The sequence below is a fragment of the Linepithema humile genome, chromosome 1 (assembly GCF_040581485.1).
Source record: "Linepithema humile isolate Giens D197 chromosome 1, Lhum_UNIL_v1.0, whole genome shotgun sequence".
Lineage (NCBI taxonomy): Eukaryota > Metazoa > Arthropoda > Insecta > Hymenoptera > Formicidae > Linepithema > Linepithema humile.
The window spans coordinates 3,237,259-3,260,226 of NC_090128.1; the positions used below are offsets into that span (position 1 = coordinate 3,237,259).

General features: G+C 39.4%; 1 protein-coding gene across 9 annotated transcripts in view; it reads left to right on the forward strand.

Annotated features, from left to right (window-relative positions):
- kek2 (kekkon 2) overlaps positions 1 to 22,968 on the forward strand; it is a 130,682-nt gene that overhangs the window by 6,266 nt on the left and 101,448 nt on the right. For 5 of the 9 annotated variants that reach the window (XR_010890801.1, XR_010890802.1, XR_010890800.1 and 2 more), the window contains exons 1-2: positions 7,482 to 14,847; positions 15,098 to 15,139. The exons of 1 other annotated variant lie outside the window; for it this stretch is intronic. The gene's annotated coding sequence lies outside the window, so the exon portion shown is untranslated. 3 more of the 9 variants (XM_067357464.1, XM_067357468.1, XM_067357458.1) reach the window with 3 other exon arrangements.

A 22,968-nucleotide genomic window follows, 5' to 3' on the forward strand; every position in this document is an offset into this window, starting at 1 on the left:
CCGGGAGGGAGACTCTGGGAAGTGAGATCGACCTTCGGGTTATCGGGAATCCCAGTGCGGTGAATCTCGGGGAAATTAGTGTCGACGAGTTTCCCGCGCGATTTGTTGCTTTTCCCGCCACGTCTGGCGGGAAAAAGAATTTTTGCGTCGACGATGTTTACCCGCCGTTCGGCACAAATTTAATTAAACACTTAAGCGATCGCACGAGATTTATGTCCGTTTGTTTAAGAAGAGTTAAAAGAAAGAAAAAATACATATGTTTTTGTGAAAATAAAATATATCGAAATCCAAGACGGAGAAATTGATTAAGGAATTCATTCGAATCTTTTAAAGGAGTAATTCGAAATTTTCATAGTTTTTTTCGTTTTCTCATGTGTCGTGTATTATCCTGAACATGTTTTTATTGCTGCGAAATTAACCGTATCGCACAGCTATTTCACCTCAATCGATGATAATAATAATTACGCCGCCGGCTCTCGAACAACCTCGCTACAACTGATGTTGGCACGAGAACGCGGTCGGAAATCATGCACACAGTCTGCGCGCGCGTACCTACGTGTTCCCGTGTGTATATTGTTAAATAAACTTTCGTGATGGCGGGTAATCGAGAATCGCCGGCTCAAAAGGTATCCGGCTGAATGGACGTTGTTGCCCGCGAAATGAATATTCCTGGTTATTAGGTAGTATAGCCGATTAGCTAATTGTGCTTCGTTACTCTTTGTTAGACGATGCGCCCTGGTAACTCTTTGTTAGAGAATGTTCTCTGTAATTATTGACAATATTTAGCGGGCAGTTAATATCCTGCTTTGTCTGGTGATTCAAAAGAGGATCATTTTCCAATAACATGGATCGATCGATGTTTATTTTCACGTTATTGCATGCGTTATAAAATATCTGTATTTAAATATGAAATTTTACACTATTTTTTTTTAATCAAACCTTTTTGCGTAAGTTAGTTATTTTATTAAAAATATCTTTAGGACGCGGAAATATTTATCTTGAAACAATCACAAAAATAATTGCATTTTGCAACTGCAAAATCTGCAAAACTCTGTTGAATTACACATCGGGTTAGTTAATTTCGCGATATTCCTAAACAAGAATTCGTTCATCCAATACGCGCAATTTGGACATTTTGCACCTAGAGGATGACGAAGAGTGAACCCGAGTAAATTCGCCTTAAGCGATACCGAGCTGAGCGTGAATTCGCGCGCAAATTCGCGTCGCTTAACAAAGTTTGTAAAACAAGCGTCGCGCTCGCGCGCGCCTAATTGCTACTTCATTCTGGCGCGAAACAGAACTTAAGGCGACCGGAAGTTCGTCCGTGTAACGCCGTACCTGTTCTTACGTGCGCCAACTTGCGCGAGACATCTATAGTTGGGCGATGAGTTACCAGTCGATCGCGAAACCATTTCAAACATCACGCGCCGTACACTATCGCGTGATTACATAGCATTTTGTACTTTTAACGAGAATATTTTGTATTTTTGCGGATATTTTATTAAATATGTGTCAATAAAGTAAAATAAATATCAATTAATACGCGTTATTGAAAAGTGATTTATTGAATTTGTTGACTAAACAAATGCATGTTGAGCAAACGAGAAACATCCTGCCTAGATTTATTTAAAATTTCAATTGAAACTCTTCTAGGCCATTTAGCAAGGAAGCAAGGCGTATAAATAAAAATGAAAGGAGGCGTTCAAGAAAAGTCTTCATTGCGTGAGAGATCTCGGGAACGTCGCTTAATTTAACAACGATGAATCCGTTGTCCCACAGCGGCCGTTTTATATGGGGTGGCTAGTTTATATTGTAGACTGGAAATAACTCCCTCGTAAGCGATATGATTCTGCTGAGCTCGTTCTGGCTAAAAGAGAAATGGCGCGCCGCGCGCGAGAGGAGAAAATCTTAAAATAATTTCTTTAAAGAGGTGTAGGATAATTTATAAAAAATTAGAAGACTTATTTGTACAATATTTTAAAGTGGTATTAACCGGTTAAAACATGATAAATTATTATTCAACTCAGCATAGCGAAAAGCGTGAAGGAAAAGAACTACGACGCTTAAATTCAGATACTTAATCTTCAGCTTTTATCGTAAAAACGTTTTTATCGTGATTAAAAATTTCTTAGCTCGAAAGTTCGGCTTGTTTTTAGTACATCGCGGTTATAGTTTGTTGAAATATCTTTTTTCTCCCTCGAGAGATGAGCGTCTACGCTTACGACGCGCATTTTATCAAGGCACGCGATGCGTAAGCGCGCGCCTCGTTCGCAAAATCCATCGGGATTACGGTAATCTTCGACATCGTTTTCATACATTGCGTGAGTCATACATTTATTCGCCAGCGACATATAAACAGGCGACTCTTCGTGAAAGACGAAGGAACTCTCGTGCTCGAGGATCAAGAAACTCGACCCTCCTCGATGGGATAAAGGGTCTTACAGTTTCTCCCGGTGTGCCGTGTTTACGCGTTCGCCTTAAAAAGTGTTTCTTTTGTTAGATTAGAACACGCGCGTTTAGCAAAATTAATGCTTTTGAAACTATTCTTTTGAAACTCGGATTTTTACAATTTACCAGAATTACGCTTTCTGCAGTTATTATTTAGAAATAATATTAATCAGAATTACATTAATTATAATTATTCGGAAATTATTTAATATTCAATTTTCAAATAGCTTTTAGTATTTTTTAATGATTTTCAAGATAAATATTTCTGCATATTTTTCGATCATTATTTGTTCATTATTACACACTCGTGTAGAATGTGCCGCGAGTCTCCTGGTGAACTACACACCGAAAACAAGAGCAAATCCGCGTAAAATAAATGACGGGCTTTTTTTCCTACGAAAATTGTCCTTGGTGTTTCGCGCTGGATCGGGAAGTAGCTTGCAGACTCTTTGCGACGCAAAGGTCCTCGGCGGATAAAGCCAACGCGATTATAAAGGAAAAGTCCCGGGGATATACTCGCGGTTTACGGAGCCGGAACGCAAGTCGACTTTGTAAACCGCTTCTGCCGTCACTCTCCTCGCGTGCATACACAGGTCGGACACACAATCCGGTTTATGAACTTGCATCAACTCCCTCGTTGTTTACATTTTTAATTCAATATTCTTCACCCTCCGCCATCTCCAGCGTCAAAGGCACGCGATACTCTAATCTGGTCGCGTCCGTTTTTAAAAGAAGTTCCAGAGGCGCCATTATTAATGTACTTTTCAAATGTAATGTTTAATTTCTCGGACAATCCGTTCTTATCTTGTTCTTAGATCTCTTTACTCTTACAGACCGTTGGTCACATATTTTGATATTTTCTCGATTTTTTACATTCCTGTCGCGGTTTCACCTCTCTAGAATCTTGTGAATTCTCCGACACACATATACATTTTCCGGAGCACTTACCAAAAGAGGAAAAATCACAAACTTTTCGTCGTTATTTTTCCTCATTCCTTCGCTCTTCGGCGATATTCGTTCGTCACACAAAGACGCTATCTTTCTCTCTCTCTCTCTCTCTCTCTCTCTCTCTCTCTCTCTCTCTCTCTCTCTCTCTTTCTCGCGCTGTTTCTTTCTCTTTTCGTCCTTTCGCCTTCGGGGGAGTTAAGTCGGTGCGCGTCCGCTCGCGAAAAAAAGAATATCGGACGTATCCTGCATCCTGCGAATATACATTTTTCAACGCGTGACAACGAGCTTCCGTATATTTCCGGCTAGGTTCTCTGTTAGGAAGATTCCCTCGGTGGTTCAAAAGGACACGCGAAGCTCGTAGCTCCTGCGCGCTCGAAGGGGTTAATATTAAGGGCGCATTTGTACGTGTCGCCTCCTCCTTCTCCGCCTCCTCCTCACTCCCTCGCAGTATCCACCCGGACCGCCGGTGACCCGATTTTCACCGATAACGACGCCGTGTAGAAGCATCTGCATAATTCAGCGTCACGTGAAGCGTCCTTTTCGGTTGATACAAGCTATCACGTTTCAGTCTCCTAAATAAACTTTGACGGTCAAAATGAACTTGCACTCCCTTGCATAGTTTTCTTACGGCATAGCTACGACGCGCGCTAAATGTCTCGTGTCTTTGCGAATGAATATAAAATGTAGGTATAACTGATTTTATGAATAATTTTTTCCATGTTTACTTGACAAATTTGTAAATAGCGCATGCAAACTCACTGAAAGCTAAAGTTACAACTTTGTAAAATGACAAACAAAGCCCACTAACTTTTAATTCGCAGAACAATAATCACCGGTCGGGAAATTGCTTAAAAATAAATTGGAAACATGGCGCGTCCGCTTGATAGTCTGTTGGTGGACCGAGAAAAAAGAAACAATTGTCCACGCTGCGTCCTGGTTAACCCGAAAAACAGAAACTGCGTGTTTTATTAAACCGCGTTGTACACTGTAATTTATAAATCGAGCGTGTTTCGCGCGCGCTGGCTTTAAATCGCGTAACTGTTTTTAATTTCCATTCAAATCCAAATGGATTTCACGCGCATCGTGCACATTCGTGATTTGCGCGCGTTCAGCGGTTTTTTTCATGATAAAGGACGAGACATCGTACGAGAGAATCTGGGATTTCTTTCCGCTCTTTCTAAAGTATGTTTTTCATCGGAAATATTCCTCTTGACTCACTCGGCCTAACTGAAGTCATCATTGACTCTCCTTTTGCCTTTGGCGAAAAAGCGAAATCGTCTAACAAGGAAGGACTCGTCGCAGAAAAATGTTTTAATTCGTTAATTATTGTCGAGGTCTTGGAGAGTCTTATTAGAGCCGCGTTCCACAGAACGCGTCCTTAAAGAACAATCCTTATCGATATACCATTATGCGCGACGACCCTCGTAATGACTTCTCTCGTCTTCTTTCGGTATCGTTAAGAAACTGTGCAATTCATCTCTTCTTGCGTCTTACTAATTGACGACAAAGACGAAACTCTCCTCGGCTTCGGCGTATCGTTACAGCGCGGCAGGAGGGGATAAATATGAAAATAGTCCGCCTGCAATTGAAGCACGTCTCGGGTTCGTTATTACGGGCTTCTATTTAACTTTCCAGTTGCCTGCCTCGTCCTTCGGGAACGGATCTTCTCCGTCAAGAATGATCAGAATATATCTGCGTATTATATATATATATATATATATATACACATACATATATACAAGACAAAAATATGTTTGTTGCTCGTTCAGAAACGTCTTTGGAAAGTTTTTTGTGGAAAGTTTGTGCATTTTTAATTTAACGTTAAAAATAAATTTATTTAATGCAAATAAGGAGAAGTTCTACTTTTATCAAAAATATTTAGCTGAATATTTAGTCACTTTTGTTAAAAAAAATAGTATTTATGTAATAAATATGACGAACAGCGAATTCGAAACACCCAGTATGTGTTTCAATAATGGGCCAATTACTATGTCGGGGTTATAAATTACCCTCAACTATTTCTTAGCGCGGTAGCGCTGCGGCTGCGGCGGTAATTTTGACGCTTATCATTATGTGCGGAACGTTGCATCGCGAGTGCAGCGTGTTAAAGCGGGTTTCGCGAAGTAGTTTGGACCGCAAACTCCGGATGTTCTGCCGGATATCCACGCGGATAAATTACAGGTTAAATTACATAATCGAGTCGGATCTTTGCTGAGAAAAGCTAGAAAGTAGCATCCGTTATCAAAATCCTTAAAAAAGCAGTACTTTATTCTTAAAATTCTATATTTTTTTTTTAAAGTTTCTAAAGTCAATTTTTGACGATCCATAATTTGCGAGAAAATTTCTAATTTTATAATATAATTGCCGTGTAATGTAATTGTATAATTGTATAATTGTATAATTGTATAATTGTATAATTTATATTTACTATGTAATACGGAAGCTAAATAAAAATCTGAATGTACAGTGTAAATAAAATTATAAAATATGAAGTTATAAAATATACATCAATGATGTAATCAGCATACATTAATGTAGTAAAATTATATTATAAAAATAGATTTTTATTTCAACATTTGTCATGAATTATAATTAAATCGTCTGAAGCTAATTTTAAATAATAATTTTAATCTCCAATACCTTTGTTTCAGTCTCTGTAATTGCCTAAAATGTTTTAACATCGCAATAAATTTACTTTTATTCCCAATCAATCTATTACGCAGAAATTTATATGTCAAGTTGGCAGCTTTCGAGTTTTCTTCTTAGGCTTTCCTCTTAAGTTTCCTTTAATCTATAGTAGCTGCGTTTTATTGCTTTCACAAAAAACAGTGAAAAGCTTGAAATTGCCACGTTATTAGCGACCGTAACAGCATGACGTCGTCTGTGCCCCCTAAATCAACTCGATTCCCCTCGCCACGTGGCGGAAGACAAACGCCGGAGCATCCTTTTCGCATGAGCGAACGGAAATTCCATCCCCTGGCACGTACTTAAGAATTAGCCACACCCCTTAACACACTCGACTAACTTTCTCTTGTCTGCCTGCTTTGCCTGTTCGGTGGCCGTGACTCGTCACTCTCTACCATCGATTCTTGTTCCCTCTCGATCTTCGCTGCGTTTCGCAAATGCGTCCCGCGTTTTCATCCTCTCGTTCCATCTCTCCTGTACACACGGAAAGGAAGGGCGAGGAGGGGGAGACACGCGCCGCGCGTACAGCCCGCGCGATGCACGCCGCGCCGGAGATATGCGAGTTGCGCTACTCGGCAAGACAAACGTTTTTATTACGAAAAATCAGGAGGCGAGACGAAATCTAGGGCGCCGCGCGCGTGCGCCCCGTCGCCGACCAGGGGAGCTCCCCTCGGGGAGCCGCGGGAAATCCCCTCGTTGCGGTGAGGAGGAAAGAGCGCGATTGAGGGGGCTACCCTCCCGGCCCCCGCGTTTACCCCTTTTTCCCCGCGCGACGTTCGCCGAACCGTACGATCCACCATACGATCCAGCAGCCAGCCAATCCCCACCTTCCCCACCCTGTGTGTTTCGCCGCCAGCGCCGCTTCGTGTCGAGAATCCCCCTCGGTTCTCTCCGTCGCTCTTCGTCGTTTCCCCCCCTGACCCCTTTCCATCTGGGCCGCGCGAGGGGGTATGTTGGGGTGTTGTCGGAAGGGTGGAGGTGTCGGGCGCCAGTCGCTACGCGGACGTTGAGCTCGGATTTTCCCGTCGTGCTCGTGAGCCCTTTTTCTCGGTCCCTCTTTCTCAACATCTTCGTAATATCTCTCTCCCATTCGCGTTTCGTCGATCGGGATCGAGAGATTCTCTCGATTACACGTGATTCTTCTTTTTAATTTTTTTTTTTAAATCTTGTGACCTCTCTGGAGAGGTGTACACCGAACGCAGAAGGGGTGCTTGTTATCGCGTGTGCTCCGTTTGCGATAACTTGCGTGATCGAAAGCCGGCAGTGCGGTGGAAGGATGTAGATCTTGTGTCCTGTCCTGTCGTCGTGCGATTCCGAGGGATATAAGACTCTGCGTCCTCTCTGAGGATACTCGCGGTTATGGCGAACGGTGTCTCGTGACGGTTCGTGGGAGGTAAGTGAATCGAGGAGTCGATTTCAATCAAGCGTATTGTGACCCGAACATTTGAACGGGAAACATTTCGATCGAGGATTTCGCATCCCACACGACACTTTCTGCGCGAGGAAAATCGCAATCGTCAAGTTTCTCGCGTGATTGATAATCGGAACACTTCTATCAGAAGTGGTGAATTTAGCCTCATCTTAGCGCGGAAAAGTAACATAAATTTATTTGTACCTTGCATTCTGAAATTTGCGAAGAAAGAGGAAGTTAACGCTACGTGTTTGGAAGTTAAAGAGCGCGGTGTGAACTTCATTAAGAGATTTAAAGAGCAGCGTGAATTTAATTGATAGTTAGGCGATCTAGGAAGCGCAATGGTGCGAATTTAATAGCAAGTTTAGGATAAAAAGGTGGCGCGTGAATCTCTCGCAACACGGGTTTTTCCGCGGAAAAAAAGGGGTATGAATTTAATCGTGCGAGTTTGAGTGCGAATCGGAAGAGCCAGTGTAGATTTAATTGTAGCTCCGGCGATGGAAAAAAAAGGGAGGCGTAAATTAAAATGCTGGTTCACTGTCGGGCAAATCTAAAGAGCGTCATAAATTTAATTGCAATAGGGTAGTTAACCCTCGTAGACGGGGACATCGTGACAGTGCAATAATTCAGTCTAGAATTTGCTGTATCCACTTAGACACGCTTGATTTCGCCTCTCTGTCTCTCTCTCTCTCTCTCTCTCTCTCTCTCTCTCTCTCTCTCTCTCTCGCGTGTAAAGTGGCGCGAGTACCATTATGCGGCGACCCTGTGGTCTCTGTTACATCCGTAATGAATCGAGTAGGCCGAATATGTTCATCCGTTTTGTCGAAACTAATGGTAATGCTGCTAAGGTGGGGATGATAAGAGGTGTAACTGACTTTGGTCGGAAGGAAAATTACTCCCTTGTAATCGTCCAATTGAAATCCCTTTATCCCATTAATCGCGGCAATCGTGACGGCTCTAATGACATAATCTGTCTCGCGTCGCGATTAAATCTCTCCGGAATTTACATTTACCTTGCAGTTATCAATCTCGGTACCCTTAATCGATCGCGACGCACTGAGTGTTACTCGGCGCGACGGCAACACGCCGGCTTGTCGGGATTTACGCTTTATAATCACCGCAGGCAGTTTTGCTTCTTGCTTTGTCACGCAGTAACATAATCACCGCCGTGACGCGTCTCTCGACATCGTATAATTTCTATTACATCACGTTTATTAATCCGCGCATAAATGCTTGCTTTTTCGTCGCAACCGCGCTTCCTCACGAGATTACATGCCGTTTATACCCTGTCTAGCCAGATTCATCATTTCGCGCCGCGCACGGAAGTCACGCAATACCATTCCGCGCTCTGGTACCCACCCTCTCCCGTCCTCCTTTCTTCCATCCACACCTTCGTACGGGGGCTGCTTCCCTTCGGAAACCGCTCGCTCGGAGAGATCGAGCGACGGAGAGCTCTCTTGTTGGCAACGAGAAGAAGAGCAGTCGATTAAACGAAATTAATGGCTCCACCGCGACGCCGGTCGAGGCAATTAGGGGTGAAGAAGGGAAGAGGAGGTGAAGGAAAGAGGACGCTCTTTCGTCGATTCTCAACGATCCGGACTCGTGCCCACTTTTTTTCATCTTTGCGGTCGAGTGACTTTTTTTTCCACGTCGAATGTTACTCTCGTAGCTCTGTGGAGGGACGATATGTGCCAGACAGGATACTGACTGCAATATCCTGAACCTTGTAAAATTTAGGAGCGCGATGTATAAACTATAGAAACAGTGGAAGGGGCGCAGTTATCAATAGGTTTTACTGTGCAAAATCTTGGATTTGCGAAATTTATGATTCATGGAAACTGTAATCAGTGGAAGATAATAATTACGGATATTGGTCTATGATTCGCGGAATCTAATATACGCGAAATAGGATAACAGGGGCGAGAGCTAAGTTTGCGAAGGTTTCACGGCGCGCGGGATTCGGAGAGGAAGGAATCTGTGGAACCTAAGATCTCCACGAAATCTACTGTTGTGTGTTCACCGACGATTCAGCGAACTGCTGCAGCCGTTTTCCGCGAGAGCCTCGGGAGATTCTGGAATCGTAGATTTCCGCGAAAGTCTAGGATCTCTGGTACCTACACAGAATTTGAGGAATACGGACGTGCACGCGCGCGCGCGATCTGGGTTTCTTGGAATTTAAGATTCGTAAGATCGGAGATATCTATGTGTAGATGCAGACTGTGAGGCGCGGAATGGCGTGATATATAACGAGACTTAATCCACCTTTGTGTTAATTCACATGCGGATGACACTATCGGCGAATAATCCATCGTGGAAACTTCCGCGATTCATAGTCACGTGGGAAACTTTCCACTTTCACGTGAGACGTGATACGTGTCGGGGAATTTCGCAAGCTCGGTAGCCCTCCGAATAGTGTCAAGCGACTTTCCGCGAACTTTCACGTAACTTTTTTATTTTGTTGAAATTATTTTGTATAAATCATCAATGCAGGACTTGCCGGCGCTAGACGGTTATCGAACTTTAACATTGTAAACTAAAACTTCGCATTTCCGATACGTTGGCCATGATTATTGCATTTTTAAGTAATAATCGAACTTTTAATGAATATCGTAACGTAATATTGGAATTTGATATTGAAATTTAATATTGGCCGCGCAAAACATCGAAAAACAGTACACAATTCGATGAATTAGTGTCCAAAATTTAATTACAAAAACTAAATATTATTTTATTACAACTTAGATTAATGCAAAAATTCGTTGTTCGAAATGCGCGAAACTAGGACGATCTCGTTTTTCTTTATTTCGAGTGAAATGAAATTGCTCGATGAGCGTTTTTAATATTAGTGTATGTTTGATCTGACGTGTTACTTATGCAATTGTTTCGGCGCAGGAATGAAACACGGGAGGGATTTGTAACCCTTAGTAACCCAAAGCAGTCCGACTGCGAGCGCGAGGTTATCGACCAAGTGGTCTGGTTTTTCGGGCCGACAACTCGGCTGCGGGGTGTCGACTTTTTCCACTTGAATTTCCGCCGGATTTTGACACGCGCAGCTGGCTGGGTAAACAGGATTTATCGATTTCTTAGTATATTCCGACTCTCCGGGCAAAATGCCGTCGGATATACTGCCTTTTTCTTGCTTGAGCCTGTTACGTAAAAAATTGATAGAATTGTAGCAAAAACAAGAGAAAGAAAGAGAAACATTTATGCAATTCTAAAACGAAAACAATTTAGGAATAAAGCCGAAACAGAAACAGTTATTTTACAAAATAATTATGTGAGATGGGAATACGATAACGAGAAATCCTTTCCAGTTCAGTCGAAATTAATACCAAGGGAACATATATTCATAATAGTGTCGAAACAACAATAATTATCATGATAGTGTGATAATAATTAGCATAAACAACAACTATTGATTATAGTGCGATAACTAATATACTGGCCTCGGTGGTCTCGATCAATATTAAATTTCATTGCTTGTTCGAAGAGATAGTATTACCACTAACAAGGATGTTACATGTTGGAATCATGGCGCATTATAGGAAGAGTTAACATACTTCGTCCATCGGCTCTTTGCCTTTTAACTCGTTTCGGAACTTCGCCAACTTTCTCGATTTCGAAATCCTAAACGAAGATAACGAAAGTTGCGCAACTCTCGGAAACAACTATTCCCTCTTAAGGCGAGGATCCGAGCGAGGAGTTTGCCGAAAGACATCGCGATCGAAACGGACAGACGGGGGGATTCATTTGTCGGCCGGCGCGACACCGCCGACATTTTCGCGATATTTTTCCGAGACGCTCCGTGGAAACCGCGGAAAATACGGCACGACGCGTAAATATCCGTTGTTACGCCGCGCTTCTTTTACATGTAAATTCAGCAGGACGCATATAAATTGCGTTGTTACACGCATTGCCAAGATTTTCTTTCATACGGCCGGGATCTCGTCGATGATATCCGACACACCTTAAAGTCGCGACACTGCGTCCTATTTTCACGCAAATTTTGTGCCACTAAATAAATCATCATGTATTATGACAAATGCGTTGCAATAAGTGATATTAAGTTTTAGAATTAATGTCATTAGGAGGAGTCCGGGAGTAATGCTTTCATGGGAAAGCATATCGGCTTTTATACGGTATTGCTATCTGTATCCATTTTAAAGTTGGAACTGCACAGTCACATCCATTTTTCATCACTACTGTTTAGTACATGTCCATGTTACACACATGATTTATGGTTCAAAAATATGCCCCGAGTACGGATTTAATTGTAAAATACAATACAATATAATTCCAACTATAAAATGGTTATTGATATCTTGTTATTGAGAAATATGAATAAGCTAGAAAAGATTAGAATGAAAAGTGGCGCGTTGCAAGAATAAGCATAATTAATATTTTTATTAACTGCAAACACTTTTTAAATAATTTATAATTAGACTGGAATATGTCGTGTAAAATATTTTACATTTATCTTTCATTTACGCTTGTTACATATGCATTTTGAAAATTTTTCGTAATAATGTTTACCTGCGCCACTTCATAAAATATTTAACCCTGGAAAAATTCGAAAAGCAAATATTCACCTAAAGTTTGAAGAATATTTGAAGAAGAAAAAAGAGAGAAAAAATGAAAAATATAATGAATGACCTAAATAATTTTTTGGTATAAATTATTTTTCAGTAAGTTTATCAATAAATATTTGTTTCGAAAATGCATACAATGATATTAAACACAATATATCTTGCTCTAATTTTCGATTTTCATGTATTAACTTCATGCAAAAATAAAAATTAAAATGTTATATTGTAAAAATATCAGTATTTTACGAATAATGTTTTGCTTTCTATTTACTGCTTTATTTATTTTTTATGAATTATTTAAACGACTATTATACATAAAATGTTTTAATATTTGAAACATAGAAACTTGTAATTGTGCATAGTAATTGTGCAATTGAATAATATATTTTATTAAATTATTAATTATTGCTTAAGTATTTATATATTAAAATAATAATAATAATAAATAAATAATCGCATTGATAGATGATGGATGGATGTAACAAGCTCGACACTTTATAAGCTCTGTGCGTGTATCGTACGCACAATAAAAATAGATTACATATATTTCAAAATTAAACGTTTGCATTAATCTGTTTTAGGCTATCCATTTTAAGACAATTAATCTAAGAAATCTTGTATTTATTTATATGATATTTTTGCAATCTCTTTTAAACTAAATTTTTTAATATTTTTAAATTGGCTATATATACAATATATAATATTCGTATATTTATTACCTCAATTGTTGAATAAGATAAAAGTAATTTAATACTCACTAGCATATGATGCGCAGCAGCGGGAAGTTGTAAAGTACAACGTTAATACGTTGATCTGTAAAATACAAATATATTATAATTATAACTTTGATTCAAATAATTAGTATTTTTCAAAATAATTATTACACGTATTAAATTTTTTATTTATATTATTTGAAAGAATTACATTTAATTGACAAAGAAAATTAAATATTTCTATAAATGTATGAAATAATATACGTTGAAATACGTCAAATACGTTGAAAATATTTGTTCCACAGAAAGAAGCAATCAATATATTTTGTAAGTAGCAAATAATAAATTAATGATAAATTTTATTTACTTTTAGTCGTTTCTATGCCGATGCCCGATGTTCCCCGGACCTCCTTCTCCTCTTAGTGATTCTTTGACGGGGCTGTTCCTCCGTGGTGTTTAATATTATGGATAATCACAAACGCGCGATATGTTGTACGACACTGACCATTTTCCCGACGCAAACTTTGTCATGATGACAAAGGAAAACTAAAAAAAAAAAAAAAAACACATGAAATCGTACAGAATTACGATCTGTTCAACACTCGTGTTCGGAATGGGTAAGCAAACGGCAGAAGGACATCGCTACAACTATGCTGAACTAAAGTATTGTCATCAACTTTTGCGTTTTTTAAATATGAAAAAAGATGTATCTGCGTTTTAAAGCGGGTAGGATATTTAACTACTTCGTATTAAAACAAATGAATAAAATACATAAGTTATAATTAGCAATTCATAATTACAGCATGAAATATCTGAGTCATTAATTGCAGAAGTTAATTAAATGTACGAACTGCGAATCGGCAATCATTTGTCGGAAATTATATTTTAATGTTTGTCGCGATTTAAGATGTAATGTGAATGTAAGGTGAATAAGATATGTGTTTCAAAGCATCTAGGATGTTTTATTTTATAACAAACGAATTTGAAAAATGTATAAGTTAAAATTAAAGATATATATTCGCGCGGAACAAAATATCTGAATTATTAATTTCGAGAGCTAATTAATCGTGCGAATAGTAAATCAGCATTACTTGAAGGAAAGAATATAATATTTGTCGCGATCGCGCGTGATTTAATAATATGGGACGATTTTCATCCTCCGTCTACTTGGTTTCAGTGTCGTGTGAATGATATAGTAAGGTGATCATGCGCAATCAAGTGCATACGCGTAGCACGCAGAGTATGAAAAACAAAAACAACCAAATTCCGTGTTGAAGTATTTCTCGGAACTAGTCGTGACGTCGGTGACTGTTTACAGTTTTTGCGATATAAGACGATACGTGGCGTACGCGCGTTGTGTTGTGTGCTATATCACCTTAGTCACTATTCGCACGGTACTCGAGCAGAGTAGACGGCGGTAGGAATCGCTCCGCTTTATTTAAAACGCAGATATTTTATTTTTGTAGAATTGTTATCATATATTAAATCGCGATCACGACAAATATGAAAATATTATTTTTTTTTTCAACGAACAATTGTCAGTTTACAGTTTGCGTATTTAATTAGCTTCCGCAATTAGTAACTCAAACATTTTATTCTGCTATTATTAATTATAACTTGTATGTTTTATTCACTTTATAATACGAATTTGGCAAATATTCTAAACGCTTTGAAACGTAAATATATCTTGTTTTTCATATTTAGAAAGCACGGAAACTAATAAAAATATTTTAGCTTTACTACAGTCGCGGCGGATGGTATGCAAACTTAACTGCGCGTGTTTCGATTTCCTTCTGCCGTTTGCCAGCTCATTTCAGACGTCGCGAGTATCGAACGGTTCATAACTCCGTGCGTTTTCGTGTTTTAGTTCGAGTTTTCCTTTGTCATCATGTGACAAAGTTCACGTCAAAAAAAACGGTCACTGCCGTACATATCGCGCGTAATTCGCCGTTGTGATTTATAAGAGCTACGGAGGAAAAGCCACATCAATGGATGACTGATTGTGAGAGGAAGAGGAGGTTTGGGGAGCATCGAGCATCGGCAGAGCAACTTTATGGTAAGATATTTATTATTAATTTATTATTTCCGGAATATATTGATTGCTTCTTTCTGTGGAGCAAATATTTTCGACATGTTTCATATTTATAATTATTTCACATGTTTACAGAAATATTAAATTTTCTTTGTTAATTATGTAATTTACACCAAATAATATAAATAAAAATATTAATACGTGTAATTATTATTTTAGAAAATATTTATTATTTTGACCAATGCTATAATTATAGAATATTTGTATTTTACAGATCAACGTAACCTACAACTCTGCTGCTGCGCATCGTCTGTTGGTGAGTGTTAAATTATATTTATCTTATTTAATATAGGAAATAATAAGTTTGCGAATATTGTATACACAGTTGATTTAAAAACGCTAAAACATTTAATTTAAAGGGAGGTAGAAATATCATATAAATACATTCCAAATTTCGTATTTAATGTCTTAAAATGGATAAACTAGAACAGATTTATATGAATATATGTATAACCTTTGAATGCGTAACTTGTTTTTATTATGCATACGAAGATGCATGCACACAGCTCATAAAATAAAGTTTGTTATATTTTATCTATCAATACCGAAAATGTGTACGTAAAATTTTCAAACAATACAATTAATATTGTTTTTTATGCGATCAAAACTAGCAATTTTTTTTTAATTATACAGTTTTGTACAATGAATATTAAGTTACAAAAAAATTGAAAAAAACTTGTTAGTGTTAAAGTAACATTTCCTCATAGAGAGCCCGAAATTAATAATTAAATAAGTTTTCAAAGAAAATACCTTAGAAATAAGCGCCGTTGTTTTTTGTTTCGATTGTGGATAATAATTCCGGATGCCGATAATTTCTACGCGGCCAGCAGTAACGAAAAAGATCGGGAATCGGCCGGAAAGTTCGAGGCAGGTGACGGAAACGCGGCCCGCTTCCTGTATCGAACAATCGGAACGCAACGCAACATGCGTGACGAGCTGTTCAAAAGCACACGCAATTTGACGCATTGTGGAGCATATGTTAAGGCCGGCACTACAGCACGCGCGATGTGCGGGTGCACTCTTTTTTATTCGTCACGTGTTTGCATTACATTGACTATCAATTTTTCGGAATACATACCAGATGACTGACGAGCACGTACAGAAATGAAAATAATAATAATATCTATCGATACAAAAGCATGAAGTAATTGATAGTATAATGATATTAATAATGTAGGATAAATAATAAATATTATAAATTTATTTATATTAGAGAGTAAAATATGAATATTGATATGGCAATCGACAAGATAAAAAATAATTTTCATATATGCAGTGAATATTAATAGTAATTGTTTAACGTCGCAGCTGTCAAATTAAAATTTTCTGAAATTTTTATGCATTTTTATGCTAAAATTTTTCGATATCTAATACTTGCATTCTCAATTGTTTTCATATCATTGCGTGGAGTCGAAGAGAACAATTACGCGCGCATGAAAGCGGCTTTTAATTAGTCGCGAACTTCCGGTACAATACCGGCTATTTTTAACGAAGTTTATTCATTACTGAGCGGGTTACTATCAATTACGGTTCGTCAGTATTAATTGGCGGTTGCATTGGGAAGTATGACGCGGAAAGGAAAAGCTATTTTTTCCTGACGCAATTAAATCATTGGATATTGAAATTATTTGGGCGGCAAAACGAGAAGAAAAGAACGGATTATTCACCATTGTTCGCGCACGTATGTCGCACTCAATTTTTGTAACACATGTTTAAGTTGGTAAAGGTATGAAAGAGGCAAATTGCGTCATAAATTCTTTATACTTCCGTTTTAGGCATTTTTAATTCAACGTATAATGTTCAGATATTTGTGTTTTATAGATACTGATAAAAAATTTAGAGGTATTATAGGTTTTTTTATTGATTACAAAATTGGTTAAAAAATAAATTTAAAGCAAAAATCGTGAGCTAAAAGTGTAAGATATTAATGTGATTAATATAGACATAAAGTTAAAGATTGATATTTTGAGTAATAGTCGCGATAAAAAAAGAGACATTTTCAGCGCACGGCTCGTAGCTGTGAACATTCGTACAGGTTACAGCTGGCTATTGTTACGGTTACTAAACGCACGTTTCCCGTAATGGCGGATATCGCAACAATGCGATTCCTCTCGGAAGATCGCCGACCGAGCGTTGCGCTATTTCACGTCGATAGGATCTCGTTTATCTCCCCTCGGGGCCGCGCTTGTAGCTGTCTCAAAGGATTAGGATACGAGGGTTACCTCCTTCGTCCCTTCGGCTACAAATATTTCGGCGGAAGATAGTGTCCCGCGCGCGATTGCAGGACCGATATTCAATTTAAGAGCGAGGGGGTTAGTGGACGTTTCCCCTCTCTTCTCGACATCCGGCCGAGAAGAACCACAATTTCGGGTGGGCAGAAGAAACAATTGCATGTTGTACGTAATTAATGCACTGCATTACTAATTAAAATTGACCACCACACAATCACGATATCATATAATTACAATTCCACATTATCATATTTCATTTTCGTGTAACAATTTAATGATAATTAGATGTTACAATTAAAATATCATACCGTTACGCATTATAATGCTCTCAATACAAAATGCATGGCAATCATTTAATTATATTCGCACTTTTATACGATAATACATGTATATAGCGTGCATTTACGGAATCATTATTACACGAAGTAACTTTAGCGTCGTGTGACGATCTAATTGTTACAAATCGAGTCAAGTCGATGTACGGCATTACCGCACGTTTCGCGGCTCAACGTCGTAAGGATAATGCATCCCGCGATCTTTCCGCCATTACAGGCAGCCATTATCGATGCACTTTAGCACATCAACTTCGTAGTCGGGTTGTCGCGAGTGCGCTCCGGCGCATAAATCAAGTGATATATTTTCCTCTCGGTGGGGACGACGATAACGGGAACGGCTATAAATGTGGACTTAAACTCCTTTACGAGAATCCGAAAGATAAACTGGCAGTGCGCTCCTTCCCCTCCCCCGCTCATGCTTGCCCGTGCCGTCCGCTTACCTCATCCCCGGGTGAGACCCGTCGATACTCGATACGTCCATCGCTTTCTTCCGTCCCGATTCAGCACGTTTCGTGAAATCCTAGAACGGCGGTAATGACAAGTATCGGGTTACTCCTTTCCTTAAAGCGTTTTGATCGATCCCGAACGGAAATCCCGGATTCTCTCGCGGAGAAAAAACGAAGAAAAAGCGAGGGAAAGCTCGTGGTAGGGAATCGGGGTGAAAGCGGTAAAGTGTGAGACCGACTACGAGTCAGATATAAAACCGAGACCTAAGTTCTCCATTTCCATACTCTTGAGAGCGCAGCGAGCAGCGAATTTTAAAAGTTTTACTATCTTCAGAGATTTTCAATGCCTTACTTTTTCGAGGTTTAAAGAGCGCGTCTCTCTCTTTCTCTCTCTCTCTCTCTCCCTCTCTCTGTGTATGTATACTGCATAATACACACTATGTCTTCAGTATAATATTTGCTAGATACCGGAAAAGAAGCTATTAAAGACGATTTATCACATATAGAGAAACTGTAAGACTTTATCTTGTAAATTTTTAAGAAGAAAGATGAGACGATTGCATATTGTAATGTGTATCGTGTAATTAATCAAAATTGAAAGCCACGATCACGATATCATGTAATTACCATCCTACATTCATTATCATATTTCATTTTCAACAACAATTTAATGATAATTAAATGTTTGCATTAATAATTAAAATGTCATATATTAATTCTAACTGTCGTTATCATTAGCATAAAATCCGCACAGTTATTTTATGCTTATTATTTTTCCGTGATTTTATGTTAGTGCCCAATTATACTTCAAAGTTGATATCCATGAAATTACAGAAAGCAAATGGCGCGCGAAAGTTTCAAAAGCTTTTATGCCACTGTCTTGTGCACTACATTCGGATCGCCATTGCGGTCGAATATTCAGCCGGAAAATTGGAATTTTTTTCCAGCCAAAGTGTCTTTATAGTGCCTTCTTTGCCAGTTCACTGAAATCCGCCATTGTTTCTCGCCTGCGCGCGCATACACGTCCGCTCGCGCGATTTTCGCTCGCAAAGTAACAATGTTTACAAGGGAGGCTTTGAGAGCAAACTTCTTTCGTGTCTTTCGTCAAAGAGAGCATAAAGCGATCCGGCGACCCGCGTGCGACATAATATTTGCTGCCCTTTTGTCCAATGGAAATCGCTTCCGCCCTTTGCCTTCTTCCAAAAGACGAGGGCATTAAATATTCCTCGGTGCATGCGCGCTTTCCTTCTTTGTCTGTCATTTATGGAATTCACCTTCTGTCAGTATCAACATTTAGTTACTGGAATCGTGGTCCCGGTTCCTTTGTAACAGCGCAAAATGTTTGAACAAGAGTAGGCGAGCGTCGCGATCGATGCGTAACAATGACCTGCAAAACTGCGCTTGACAAATATATTTCACCGGAACGGCCAATTGGACCTGAGGTAGAAAAGGGTTACTGAACAATTGTTACTGAAAAATAAACGAAACTTCTGCGAAAATGCTGTATTTTATTGTGGCGTGCAGCAGCCAGGTAACAGGCTAACTTCATTCGCGACTCGAATTGCGAGGTAAAATAGTATTTTTGTCTCTCCAGTTTGCTGCGGCACGACCATCCAATTAATCACGACACGCGAATTTTGAATCGACGCTTATTTGATTTTTCATCGCGAAAACTGTCGCGAATTCGCGATTTCGTGTTTTTAGAGCGAGCGTTCTGCGAAAAGGCATTCGCACACTCTAATTTTACAACGTCAGGCGATTCCAATCGGCGTGAAAAGTTTGTGTGAATTTAGCTCATTATCTCCTTGACTGCGTACTTAAGTGAATACATAATGCTCCGATTGAAAGAGCGATTTGTTCGCCGACGTGCTGCGAGCTTTTTGTGTCAAAGGGTAAAACTCTGCGAGCGACTTTCCTACTTCGAGCTATTCCTTCAACTTCAATTTCGGCCTTAATATTTGCTTAGAAACTTGTCGGGAGAAATTAAGAATGCATGGAAATATTAAATTGATAATGAAACAATTTCTCTCGAAGGAAGCAAATTATTTCCACGACGAAATTCCTCGGGGAATACGGCGTCCTTTACGGGTTTACGATTACGTAATCCAATAATCCGTCCGATATTACGAATGCTTCGAGTAGTCTCCCTCAGGAGATACAAAATAGCCGTTATCAGGCGCACAATTACGAGCGCGAATCTCGGGGTAGTTCGCATAATGATCGGTTCCGCGCGTGTCCACCCTCGAGTAGAGCTTCTAACGCTTTGATAGTATACTATCGATACTTTGTTTCCATCGCTAGATAATAGAATATCTATTTCTAAGACAAAATACACAGTATCCACATCGCTTATAATAATTAATGAAAATAAATTACTTATATTCGTCGCAATAATATCAAATGCGACTGCAAAAAATTGGCATTGAAACTTTTAGAATTTTATTAATTTATTATCAATGCAAATAATTACAAAGACATTATAAAGACAAGCGTGATATCAAATACTTGGTTAAATCTGAGCATTTTCAATCAGGGATACACGAAATCTCGGCAGAAGAAGAATTGAATCCTCGTTGAGTCGAATAATCGAAAGATAAATGCCATCTCGTAAAACGACTGGCTCCTCCTACCCCACTCTTTTATGGCTGGTGACACTTTACGACGACGAAACTTTAAATACTTTCGAGTCTCAAGATCTTTCAGGAAAGATCCTTCATAAGGCGCTTTGAGAACGGAGGGAAGGGGAGGAATGGATTATCGATGTTAATTAAGAGTACAGGTGTCCCTGGCAGCGTGCTTAATCTTAAAAATAAATCGACGTTTTGGCTAAATTGTTCTCGGGCAGACCGGTGTTTAAATTGTAAAGACGAGTTTTAATCGTTAATTAATCGTCAAGCGAGGTTGCGGCGCTCGTGACTTTGTTGTCGACCGTAAAAACAAACTTCTTTGATTACGGAGACCAGCGTAAAGAAGATCACTTCTGTGTAGGTTAAAATACAGATAAATATACTGAGGATTTTCACCTCGGATTACTTTGACTAATTTGGAATCGATATTTCCTTAACTCGTTCGTGACCGAATTACGTATTGTTCGCTTGTGCACTGTGTTTCGCAACTAGAATGCTGAATAAGTATTTTTATTGTTTCTCTTCTTTCTTTGGTTTTTGAGAAATAGTATGCGGGATACATTTGTTCCATTGAACTCTGGAATAAAATTTTCAGTAGAAAAATTGTAAGCGGAAAAGTTCAAGTGGAACATATATGTTCCGCTCGTAACAAAAGAATTATAAATTTATACTTTTACGTGTATTTTTCCTTTAATGCGGAAAATAGTCAAACGTTTGAAAATTTCTGCGTGTATTTTTCGTAAGAGAGACATGTTGTTCTCGATCAGAGTCTTACATATGCTATTCCAAGTTTTGATTTTTGGGGACTTTGTATTATCTCGATTGACCACTGATGCGGGCTACCTTGGATAATAAATTATTCTGGACACGTGACCGGATAAATAATTCCATCCGACCGAGCTCGAGGAGTATCGATCGGCCACGGCTACGGGGAAATGGAAATTCGCGAAAAATGTATGTTCCTGGTAAAATCAGCGATACATTGCGTGGCTTCCATATTTTTCTTCGACGTCGCTTATTGCGTGCATTAATAACGTCGTATAGCGCGATCGTGTGTCGGAAGGACATGAATCTCGTTGAAACACTTTGGCGAGAAAACTCTTTTTGTGAATAATTTTTCGATTTTGGAGTCTTAAAAATTCCGAAACTATTGATCTGTAAACATCCGCGATATGTAATGTGTTATTATCATCTTAACAACGGTTTTAAATATCTCGGCAGTCGTCTCTCTAAAAAGCGAGTCGATCCCGAAGGTAGTCGCCGAGGAAGTCGGCGAAATTTTCTTACAAACTCCTTAAACCTTCCCGACGATCGGAACGGATGGTCCACTTTACTTAACGCCACCGGAATGAAAGTAACCACCGTTTTACTCCGTAAAAGAGAATCGCTTGAGGTAGAAAGATGGCGACGGAGGATTACCCTTGCGCAACGATAAGGAGAAATAACAAAAAGCGCGTCGCGAGGGACATGCGAGGAAGGAAAGCGCGGAGGTAATAAATCGAGTGTAATTTCGCGATAACGTACTGCTTTTGGAAAAGCAGCAAATGCTAAGAATCTGTAATTGCACATGTCCGTCAAGTGAATATTAAAGAAGCTGCATTATTTTTCGCCATAATTAACAATATATTATTTGTCGTAATATATTATCATAAAAACTAGTCTGTGCTTACAAATTACAATTTCAAAGAATATATTTACGGAGTATTGCTTACATCAGGATTACCCGAAGCCAAAACATATTTACCTATTTACGCATTCGTTTTCCTTGTTCGGGATGCAAAGGGACGAGCATCGAGTGCAGCTCTCGAGGAGACGCTTAATTGTCAGACACTTTCGCCCCGGGCAAAACGGTGTCGTTGGGATTTGCGAATTCTCATGCTTTCACATCTGAGAAAAATCCCCGCGGGACGCGGTGCGGCACTACTGCGGCTACCCCGTGGCTGAGAAAATCATTTGCATATGCACACTTCGCGCGTAGATCCGCCGCCCTTAAAATATTCCGTCCCCGTATCTCCGCTCGAAGAGTATTTCTTTGAGCCGCGGCGCCTCGTGGTTTCTCCACGAATTACCGACGGCGGTATGAAAATCACCGCACTCGATGCTCTTCTAAATTGCAAAACAGCTCGCATAAGCAGCGTGGAAGCTGAGTGCACGTGCGCGAGTTCGTATATCTGGCGCGGCGCGCCTACTATTTTTCTCTCCCGTCAGATATATGCGCTACCGCGCGCAGATGTATTCGCGTGCATTCATCGTACTTGTAGTCGTAGTAATTTGCAGGTGCGCTTAGGTAATTAGTCGCGAAATAATTTGCGCTGCTGCGAGAACAGTCGCCGTAGTAAGCGCGCAAATACCAGTCTCTTCTTCGCAGTCCGCTTTTTCTGACTTCAAAAAGTGTTAGGAGAAAATTTAAAGAAAAAAAATATTCAAGTACTATTATTTCGCATGT